Here is a 12298-nt window from a genome sequence, read left to right on the forward strand (position 1 = left end):
TTGTGTACATAAGGTATCACACTAAATGCTCTCAAAAAGTAAATAATCTGAATTTTGATTTGATTAAGATACACATTAATTGTATAATTATTTTGTTAGTACATTTTTAAAGTTTTTGGGAAATAGAGCCAAATCTTTGTATAGTTCTCTATCCTTATCCTAGTGGAATGTCTTGCATGTAATAAGCTTTGGATAAATACTTATTAAAAACAATAATAATGGTTTGAAGAGAATAATGTCAACACAAATGAAGGATAATAATTATCATCTCAGGGCAAAGAGGAGGATTAAAAAATCAAAATTTTTAAAAAACTGATTAGAGAGAAATATTCTGGGAATGAAAGTGTTTCTATCGTTGAAAAAATGTACCCTATAATCAAGAAAAATAGGTCAATAGTTCCTATGGCCTTAAAGAATTCTAAAATTTTACTACTTTATTCTCTATTATCCCATGCTTAAATAGGCAAATCTATTGATTTGTCTGCTTTTTATAATAAGAGAAAAAACCATATTTATGAATAGTCTGCAAAATAAAGACATCACTATCAACTAATAAATTGTCTTTCTCTTATACCTGAGGACACCAGTAATATACACCTTTACTTTAGGACCTATCTTGCAGCCCTGAATGACTTGTATGTAAAAGTTCTAAATTTCACTGTTGTTAGAGAAGAAAGACTCAAACCTGAGCTAGCTTAAATAATGTCTGCAACTCAAGAAAAAAGTTCTTTTCTATTGGAAATGATCTAACATAAACTAAGAAATGATCAAACACAAACTACATTTTATGTTAAATGAAGGAGACAAAAGAATGTAAAAGTCGTATCTCCACAGGAGGTATGTGGAGTGTAAAATATCTTGTGTGTGGACAGTAAATACCTTGGAGGTGTGTGGACAGTAAAATACCTTGTTGAAAGGATATATTCAGTTCTATTAGATTAGAGGAATTCATCCAAAAAGGATTATAAAACACCAAACAAATTAAAAAGTGGGATAATTATTAATTCTAGGGAAACAGTGATTTGTGTCAGAAAAGAAAGTCATTGTAGTGTACTATGTACTATGCTGTAAACAACAAAAATTCCATCTAAATAGTAAAAGAAATTGATTAAATAACAACAAAAATATGATATAACTAAATTGAAAAATGCAACAAGGGTGAAGTAAAATATGTTGGTGAGCAGGGCTATGACAAAAGCTGAGTCCTCATCATCCAAGGTAGAATATCAAAACTTACTATCTCTAAGTTTTTAAAAAAGATTAAAAATACATTTAAAAACAGAGGCAAAATTAGAAGAAATAATTTGAAGAGCTGAAAAAGTTGTATCAAAAAGTGTCATCTGTGTATAGGAAAGGCTGAGGCAGGAGAACCTTGGTCATTCTTTACCAACCTTGACTTTTTTAAATAAAAATTTTTAAAAAGCAAGTGACACTTCTGGAAACCTCAGTGAAGAATGATTTATCTCAGAATGTGTAACACTAAAGCAGAAATTCATTCTTAATGTGTTCTCCTATTATATAGAAGTATTTACACTTCTAATTTGGGGAAAAGAGAAAAAAGGACAGGGCTTTCAAATAGAAACTTAGCAAAATGAGTAAGAACAATCATTAAGCACTTTGATTAAATAAATAAATTACACATGGAAATACACTCTGGCATTCTTTTTTTTAATTTATGCTCCAAAATATTGGCTTCTGGCATGTTGTAAAATACATTTCTTCATTGTTATTTCTTTCTGGTCTTCAGATTTACTCAGACTTTTGCCAATATATCTGCTAAAAATTGAATAGAATATTATCCCAAGATGGCACCTTTGAACATATTTCAAAATGTTGATTATGAACATCAAACTGAAATGAACAGTGAAGACACCTGTTATTCCTTTTCTGGTTTTAAAAAATGTTCATGTCATTCTTGAAAGCAGAAGAAATGAAATTTTCATTTTAGTAGAAATGGGTTTGTGTGATTAATAATCTACACATGACTGAAATGTTCAACTAAATAACAATGACAAAAATGTATCTTCTTTATCGACTAAAATTCTCTTGTATACATTATCCCCCTTTATTATGATCACTGATCATAAAGCCCTTCCGGGCCACAAAATGAAGAGTGAGTGGCATATCACCCAAATGGTTTCACATACAATAGATGATTATGCCAGGACCAAAGACATTGATAATTTGTGACAAGGGTGAAAGGGCTAGCCAGCTCTGGGAATCGGCCCCAATCAGCTGCTGAGAATACAGTGAAAGTCATGGTTAACTTTGTACATCTACACTTAAAGGTTTCAAAACTAGCCTAAGAGAAGGCTCAAAAACTTATTTTAACTTACCTGGAAAAAATTATAATTTATAGAAAAGTTGCAAGAATACAATAAATTCCCATGGACACTGCACTTAGATTTAACAATTGTCAATATTTTGCACATTTGCTTTTTTACTCTATCTCCACACATACCTATGTGTGTATCGTTATTATGAATATTTTTCCTGAACAAAATTGAAAGTAAATAGCAGATATTATGACATTTTATCCTTGTTTTAGTATGTGCCTCCTAAGAGCAATGGCATTCCCTTACATAATCACAGTACAACAGTCAGGAAAGTTAAAATGGATGCAATACTATGTTCTAACATATAATCCATATTCAAATTTTCCACGTGTTTCAGTAGTATCCTTTGGAGTGATTTTTTTAAAACAATAAACTCAATATTTTGAAGAAGAAATAAAAACAATATGACATAAAAATATAAACAACATAAGAAAAACTTAAAGAGTAGAAGAAAAGGCGAAGAGAGGACATTCTATCAAATTTCCTTTGGGGGAAAAAGTCAACATCTGTTTGTGATAAGCAACATAATAAGACTAATTCTATATTCAAGCAGCCCTAGTTTGGCTTCCTGTCTCTTTCATTTATTAGCAAAGTGTCCTTGAGCAAGTTGCATTACTCCTCTAAGCCTCAGTTTTCTTTATCTGTAAAATAAAGGCGGTTCTTACAAAATAGGGATTTTTAGAACATCAGAAGTGATAACGGTATGTCTCCCAATCCCTAAAATGTAGTACTTGTTTAACAAATTTTAGCTTTTATTCCTAGATTCATAAAAACTTAACTCTTTCCAGTTACCTCCTTAAAAAAATGATTTGGCAAAAAAGAATTTATCTCTTGGTTCCTAAGTTAAATCTCTTGGTTCGTGATACCATGTTGCACACGGGTTTCCAACTGAACACTCTCATCCCACTGCCATTGAAGGGCATGTCACAGCTAATTATCTGTCATCACGCCCTGTTGCATAGGCAGTACCTTGCCTGCTGCTGCTGGGACCTCAGTGCTGTCTGTTGATTCATTTGCATTGCCTCCTGAGTGTCTCTGCTGTGTACGGATCACACAGAATGAAGCCCAGGGGCCAACTGGCAGACCCATCTGAATTGTGGAACATATCTAAGTCCCCTCCTCATTACTTAGTGTGTAATGTGGGGGATGTTCCCTGGTTCACACACCCTGGCAATGTAAACGGTCATCTGCTGCCTCATCTGCTTCTCCGCGTCTGGGGTGCAGGACCAGATCGGCTGAGGAACTTTGCTAGCACTTATGCAAATAGCTATGGGAGCTCCTGGGTTTGGCAACATTCCTTTCAGTAGCCTCATTTGTGGCTGCACCGTCTGCCTCTTTTGTGCTTTCACAGCTTTGTGAGGCAACCTCAAAATAGATCTCTCCCATACTCAAGTTGTATTTATGTCCCTTTACCATGGAAAGACTGAAACCCTTCCCAATACATTTAGTGCTCCCTGTTCGGTGTCTGAGTGACTGTGAGGTTTCCATTTAAACTCTAAAAGAACATGTATTTGAAGCAAAATCAGACTACGCATATCTAGTTCTGATTCCTCAAATTAGACTTAAAATATATAAATAAATTCTTACAGCATGTGTAGACGTAGAACAAGTCCCAAACTGTTAGGCATATATGTATAATACCATAGTTTTGTTCCAATACAAACTTCATTCTTCCAAATAAACTGCATAATACATACTTGTAAAAAAAAACTGCCTTGAATTTATTTTAAAAATTTATCTTCAAACTACTTCAAAATTTAACTTCAGAACGTAACTGTGGCATTCAGAACAGGGCATTACTGAGTGACAAGGATACTGTTTAATCTTGGTATGAATTCTTATTTCATTAAGGGATGAGGTTTCTTAATTTTTCCTTCTCTTTTCTCTATATTACTCTATACCTTTTACTAGAGGATACTCCTTTAGAAACTAAATTTAAAGTCTATTTAGAAAAGAAAGAAAAAACAAAGCATTGTAAATAAGCCCCAACCATGAGAGATTTCTCTATCTACAAGCGGCTGTAAGAACCACTGGAAATAAATGATACCTAAAGCTGATTTCCTCTAGGTGTCAGTATACTCCCAGAAGTTTTAAAGCTTAGAGTTAATGAAAAAATAGGAGCACAGTAAAAAAAATGTTTACTGCTAGTCCATACTATTTATACATTTGAAAGATTTTTTTTTTGAAAACTGAACTAAATTTGCCACTATGAATGTTCATCTGTAGATGACAGAATAGATTTTGTACTAGAAAGAACAAGATACGGCTATGATATATTTCTACAAACACACATTGTTTTTTCCATCTTTTTTGGCATTGGAAAGCCCTATCATTCACTATTGGCTATCGTAAGTTACCCTGTCCTCTGGGCAGACATTAATGTTCTAAAATTTCAATAAACTTTGTAGATAATTATTGATACCCATTACAATAATTGGGCTCAATTTAAAATTCTCATTGGCAGTGAGTCTACATTATACCTTTATCACCAACAGTGTAGATTTGTTTAATTAGACTAACACAGAATTTTTAAAGTAACACAAGATACAAATATGTTAATGAGTATGTGACTGACATTTATCATAACATGTATTCTATTAAAACACTGTAATCCACATTCCTCCAGCCATAGAGAATCCTTCTCTATCTTCTCTCCAAATTAAGTTTCCTGAGAAGGCTGTATACCAACTGGATGCCTCCCAATGATCAAACCAGGAAAGTAATAGTGACACTGCCGCACCTATAGTTTTAGTGTATTTAAGAAATTCATTATGCCCTATTTTGTAATTTTTCTCCAAGCTTTATTTTGAAAACTGTCAAAGCCCCAGAAAACTGAAAAAGCAAAGCAAAACAATGAATACTTGTATGGACTATTTATTTCAACAGTTGTGAACATTTTGTGATATTGCATTTCTCTAAACAAATAGACATGTAATTTAAGTAAAACATCTTATATGAGGAGATCAAATAAATTATTGTTAATCAAAATCTCAGGTAATATAAATAGCTATATCAGTTTTCCCTGAAGTCCTCAATCCAATTTTTATACGACACACAAGGGGTGTATGGATAGATGTATGTGTCTAAATTCCTGCTGATATGATTGCAGTCCCCAAAAAAGGCTGGAGATCTGGATCAGGTAGATAATCACATACAGAGCAATCAGTAAGCAATGCCAAGTTGATATGATCTTTGAGATCCTTTTTAGAGCTCATATTTCATAGCCAGCACAATCTCTACCCTCCGAAGACACAACCAGTGCACTTTATGTCTCATATCTCCACTATTACTCTGTTACCTGAGGAAGGTCTGAAAAGCACCACTCGAAAATTCAGAAATATGATTCTAATGACCTCACAGATAAATCTCTCCAATCATGGCAAAATCTCTGATCACAGATAGGAAATTAAAAATAACTAAAAACTTAAAAAAAAAAAATAACATGATGGAAGTGACTTTGCCAAGTATAATGGATGAATCTTTATTCATTTCTTAGTTTGGATGGGTGACAAATTATTAGCCTTTCCTAGGCACCAAGTCTTAGTCTACTCAATTTTCTTCTATAACCTTATGACTAACCCAACTCCCAACTGATCATGTCACTCTCATAGTTCAAGATTAAATTTCATCTATCAGCTTTCTCCAGAGAATAAGATTGGGACAGTGTCAACTTTTTTTGAGACTTTATTTTGTACTTTGTCAAAATATTAAATAATTTTAATTCTGCTTAAAGTTTTTTTAAGAATATCTTTGAAGATCTCTACTGAAATTACTTTATAAGTTTAAAGTACTGTTTTAGTTTTATATTTGCTACTGTAACAAATTACGACAAACGTGGTGGCCTAAAACAAGACAAATTTATTTTTTTTTCACTTCTGAAAGTTTTTTTTTTTTTTAATACTTTAAGTTCTAGGGTACATGTGCACAATGGGCAGGTTTGTTACATATGTATACATGTGCCATGTTGGTGTGCTGCACCCATTAACTTGTCATTTACATTAGGTATACCTCCTAATGCAATCTCTCCCCCTTCTCCTCTCCCCCAACCCATGACAGGCCCCGATGTGTGATATTCCCCTTCCTGTGTCCTAGTGTTCTCGTTGTTCAATTCCCACCTATGAGTGAGAACATGCGGTGTTTGGTTTTTTGTCCTTGCGATAGTTTGCTGAGAATGATGGTTTCCAGCTTCATCCATGTCCCTACAAAGGACATGAACTCATCCTTTTTTATGGCTGCACAGTATTCCATGGTGTATATGTGCCACATTTTCTTAATCCATCTGTCACTGATGGACATTTGGGTTGGTTCCAAGTCTTTGCTATTGTGTATAGTGCTGCAATAAACATACATGTGCATGTGTCTTTATAGCAGCATGATTTGTAATCCTTTGGGTATATACCCAGTAATGGGATGGCTGGGTCAAATGGTATTTCTAGTTCTAGATCCTTGAGGAATCACCACACTGTCTTCCACAATGGTTGAGCTAGTTTACAGTCCCACCAACGGTCTAAAAGTGTTCCTATTTCTCCACATCCTCTCCAGCACCTGTTGTTTCCTGACTTTTTAATGATCACCATTCTAATTGGTGTGAGATGGTATCTCATTGTGGTTTTGATTTGCATTTCTCTGATGGCCAGTGATGATGAGCATTTTTTCATGTGTCTGTTGGTTGCATAAATGTCTGCTTTTGAGAAGTGTCTGTTCACATGCTTCTCCCACTTTTTGATGGGTTGTTTGATTTTCTTGTAAATTTGTTTGAGTTCTTTGTAGATTCTGGATATTAGCTCTTTGTCAGATGAGTAGATTGCAAAAATTTCCTCCCATTCTGTAGGTTGCCTGTTCACTCTGATGGTAGTTTCTTTTGCTGTGCAGAAGCTCTTTAGTTTAATTAGATCTCATTTGTCAATTTTGACTTCTGTTGCCATTGCCTTTGGTGTTTTAGACATGAAGTCCTTGCCCATGTCTATGTCCTGAATGGTATTGCCTAGGTTTTCTTCTAGGGTTTTTATGGTTTTAGGTCTAACATTTAACTCTTTCATGCATCTTTAATTAATTTTTGTATAAGGTGTGAGGAAGGGATCTAGTTTCAGCTCTGAAAGCTGTTTTTACAAAGTCACTGGGCTGAAATCAATGCATGGTCAGGCCTGTACTGTCTCCAGAGGTCTTTTTCTTTGCCTTTTCCAGCTTCTAGAGAAAGTGTCATACCTTGCATTCCTTGGTTCATGGCCCTTTCTCTATCTCCGAAGCCAACCGGATCACATCTTCTCTGACTCTGCTTACATTTCCTTATGTCACAAGGCCTTCTTTGCCTCTGTCAAATCTTCCTCCATCTTCACTTCAAGCACAAATTTGTCATTGCATTTAGGACCCACCCACCAAATAATTCAGGATGATCTCTCCATTTGAAAGTCACTAATTTAATCACATCTGCAAAGTCCATTTTATCACATAAGAACATTCACAGGTTCCAGGAATTAGGACCTGAATTTTCGGGGGTCATTTTTCAGCTGACCACAAATACTTTCTTTGTGTGCCCATTTTGAGAAATTGGCTCAGTTATTATCAATAGATAAAAATGAGGCCAGTTCCAAATTCTTCATTTTTCTTCATTAAATTGCTGTGAAAAGTTTATTCTTAGACAGTTTTCTGGCAATGATAGAAGATACTGAATCAAGACTGTAAAACTGACTGAGGAATTCTGCTTTTACCTCATAAATCTTCCCTGAAATTTCCTGCTCTCCAATTATTTTTCTTCCTCTCTACATGGAATCTTTACTTTATGCTATATTTCTACTTAGAACACTTCTATGATAGACATTTTGGTTTCATCAATTAGCAGAGGGTTTCAAATTCCTCCTTTAAACCTAGTTTGTTTATTGGTTTGCTTTCGTTTTCTTTACATGTTCCCGTAATTAACATGGCTTTAGTAGTCACAGTTTGCACAAGAAAGGTTAACTCACCTGCCCTTGTGAAAACATCTTTCAGATTTAAGAAGAGTCCCAAGGGAGCACCCTGAGATTATTGCTCTTTGCAGGCTATAAGCTCTCCTTAAGTGATCTCAACCATTTTCACAGTTTTAATTACCTTCCCTAGGCTAATAATTCCTGAATCTCTATATTCAGCCTTAGACACTGCCATGAGCTTCAATTTCACATATTTAATTGCTGGCTAGAGAAATCCATTTGACTAGCTCTCAAGACTTTCAAATTCCATATATCCAAAATGGAACTATTTCTTTTCCCTATAAAACAAGCCTCATCCCTCCTTTACCTATGCCTCAGCTAAAAGTGCTACCATCTATGAGACACTTCAGCAGAAACAAGGAAGTCAATTTAGATTCCTCCTTTCTCTTTAATCTGCCAGTTGGCCACCCCATCTTTATAATGAATATACAACATGTCTGCTCATGAATATTCAACAAATATTTTTCAAGTCTTTTCTTTCTCTAATTTTTCACCACTGCTTAGGTAGACCTCTGCAACCCTTAAAAAAGGCCTAAGACATTTTCATTTCCTGAAACTTTCAGTATGTTAACAGTGAAAAAAATTGCTAAATTAGTTATCACTATATATATTAAATACTTAAACTGAATGAACTAATGGTTTCAATACAAGTAAAATGGTGCTATTCATGAGAAAAATATAGGACTTATAAAAAATTCAGACCGTTACAGGAAATATAACTAATATTGGAATACAAGTTTAAAATTGTTTGATAATATAGCCTTTCAAACTTGTCAGTGTTTATCTGAGACTAAATGCATAATTTTACTTCAAGATAATATTAAATGTCTATATTTGAGAGTCTGTGAATGTGAGTCCAATACCACATGGCCTTTCTGTAACTTCCTCTGTCCTGCCTCTCCCTCACTGATAGATTGAAGCCTGATCCACCATAGTTTTCTCCCTGCCTTCAAACTATGCTCCTCTCTTCCAAGGCTTGATCTACTAAATCTTAACTATCTCCCTGCCTTTAACAGAGTAAAGTACAATCTCAGCATGGTATTTTATGCCTTCTGTGACCAGTCTGTGACAGTTTGGCAAGCTCATCTTCTGTCTCTTCCTCTTCCCAAATTTTAAGTTCTAAGCCTATGAAATGTTTGCTTCTCTGAAAACCCCAATACTTCTTCATACTTCCAGGCTATTGTTCATGCTGTTCCCACTAGTCTACTGTTTATCCACCTAATTACTTCTCAGGAATCCACCAGGCAAGAGTCATTCACTTCACATAGCCTTCCCTCATGCCCTTGCTGGGTGCAGTCCTCTGAAATGCAATTTGTCCAAGGCGTATCCTTGGCAGTTTCCACACCTTCATGCTTGTGATGTTGTGTTCTTGGTGGCAGAAACCATGTCTTACTTATTTTTGTGACCAGATTCCCTGCAAATGATCTAAGACAGGATGTAAGCAAATGGATATTTATCAAGTTGAACAAAACTGAGTGAACTTGGAAGGCACTGATTTCACAACTTCCAACTTCCACCAGGTGGCAATATTTTATTCTCAATAGAGAGCAAATCACAAAAATAGGAACTTAATGCAAGGATGGTGTTCAGTATAGATATACAGATATGTCATTATTTTAGAATAGATATATATTGAATATATATAAAATATATACTGAACACCATGCATGTGTATGTGCCTGTGTAGAGTGAAGCTATTCTCCCAGCTACCCATTTATACTAGCGCAAAATATCAGTGGACAAGTTGATATTTCCTTTACAATCTTTACAAAAACATAGTTGAAAAATAAAAAATTAGTGGGCAGTGGTTAGAGTAGATCTTCCTAAATAAAGGAGACCTTGTGTCCTTTACATCCATAGTGCTATCACCCAAAGATTTTCAAAAGTAGATGTGACACTGAACTTCAATTCTTGGCATTGGTTGGGTGTGGCGGTAGTAGTAGTCTCAGCTCTTGAAAGGTGGAGGTAGGAAGAGCAGCCTGGATCAGAGTGAGGTGCTGTCTCTAAATTTTTTTTTTAATTAAAGAAAAATATGAATTCTGATTGTTGGGATAATTCAAGTATATTCCCAACTAGTGAGACAGGAGGATGGAAAAATTTGGGGGATTTATGAGCAAGGAGTTCTTGCCCAGTACAATTTTAACCTTCTGACATTAACTGCCTAGAGTATGAGAACTTAATAATAATGCTTGTCTTTAAACTATGTTGTGAAGGATTTGGCATTATGCAACTTATAATACATTTAAAGTATCCAGCGCAAAGAAGAAACTGAGAATCTGGTGACAATAATAATTATTAGAGACAGTAGGAGATGTCAGGAAATGGGATTTTCGTCTGGCCTTAAAGTTTCAATATTTTAAGCTGCTTTTTTTTTTTTTTTTTTTTTTTTTGCTTCAATAGACTACTTGGGCTTGGATCTGCTTCCACCACGTTTTGATGTATGTCACCTAAACCTCATTTTTCTCAGCTATAAAATACACCTCTAGCAATCCCTACCACATTTGATTGTTGAGGGGACTGATTTAAATATTACCTGTAAGTCTAAATTAGAGTACTAGTTGAGCAAGAGTAGTAGAAGTCTAGAATGTAGCAAATCATTTATCTAAAGTTCTATCCATCTGTCTCAAGCTATGATCCAAAGCTCACATTTCAGTTCAGAATGCTGATCTTACTAACGCTGCTGGGTTCAGAGAAATTATGTTTAGATACTTCAAAATGAGGCTCAGAAATAGAACTTAATACATGTTTTGTGACCTCTCTCCCTCTACAAGAAGATGCTCTTTCCCTTTAAAGAAGCAAAGCCATTTCACCTGATGTGTGTATTTACATGGCAAATGCGAATGTGAAAGTGCTGCCTTAATTCCTATGCTGGTGCTTCCCTTAGTTGAATGACAATATAACAAGGCCACTGTTAGCAATAATATTCTATTTGGAAGTTCTGCCCTTCCAAAGCAGAGAGTAGGTACTTCTTGCTTTAATATTAGATAGCCATAGAAGAAACAAGAAACCTGCATGTGTGTGCAGTGTGTGTGTGGTGTGTGTGTGTATTTAAATAAAAACATGACTATGTAGAAAAGTATCCCTTTTTAATATTCCTTAGTATTCAGCTTGCCCAGTTGGTTGCTTGCTAGTCTAGTTAGCAGACTGCCTACCACTTCTATGGCTGAACACAAAAGCACAAGGAAGTGAATATCTGAGCAAATAAATATCTCCCCCAATAAGTAATTAATTCCTAAAACTCCACAGTTAAAGATTCATTCTTTTGATTTAAAACCTTTGACCCCTGGTAAACACATGCTTGGGCAGGTGACTCTTGATGTCTTATCTGCATCTAAGTATGAGTGATCTTACTAGAATCCCTCCTCTTAAACAGATTTTGAAAAGGGGAGGGTGGAGGAAGCATAAAACCTCCAAAACCTTGAGGGGGATGGAGACGGATTTGGGGGGACACTAATTCCACCATTTTATATACTCCTGTCAGTCATGCTGAAGTTCATTTTTAAGTATATTCTAATTTTATAGATAAAATGAAGCTCAGAGAGGCCAAGAAACATCAAGTAGTAGAGGTTCTATTCAAAAGGAAATATGCATGTCCAAATTATATAAAGTCATGCACCACGTAAGAACGTTTTGGTCAATGACATATGGCATACAGCATGGTGGCCCCATATGATTATAATAGAGCTGAAAAATTCCTATGGCCTAGTGACATCATAGCCCTCTTAAGGTCATAGTGCAACACATTATTCACATATTTGTGGTGATGCTTGTGTAAACAAACCTACTGTGCTGCCAGCCATATAAAAATATAGCACATATAATTATATACAGTATATAATACTTGACAACGATAATAAACAACTATGTTATTGGTTTATGTATTGATTATACTATACTTTTTGTCATTATTTTAGAATGTACTCCTACTTACATATGAAAGAAAGTTGACAGTAAAACAGCCTCAGGCAGGTCCTTCAGGAGGTATTCCAGAAGAAGGCA

This window comes from Chlorocebus sabaeus, chromosome 12 (assembly GCF_047675955.1).
Source record: "Chlorocebus sabaeus isolate Y175 chromosome 12, mChlSab1.0.hap1, whole genome shotgun sequence".
In the NCBI taxonomy this organism is placed as follows: Eukaryota; Metazoa; Chordata; class Mammalia; order Primates; family Cercopithecidae; genus Chlorocebus; species Chlorocebus sabaeus.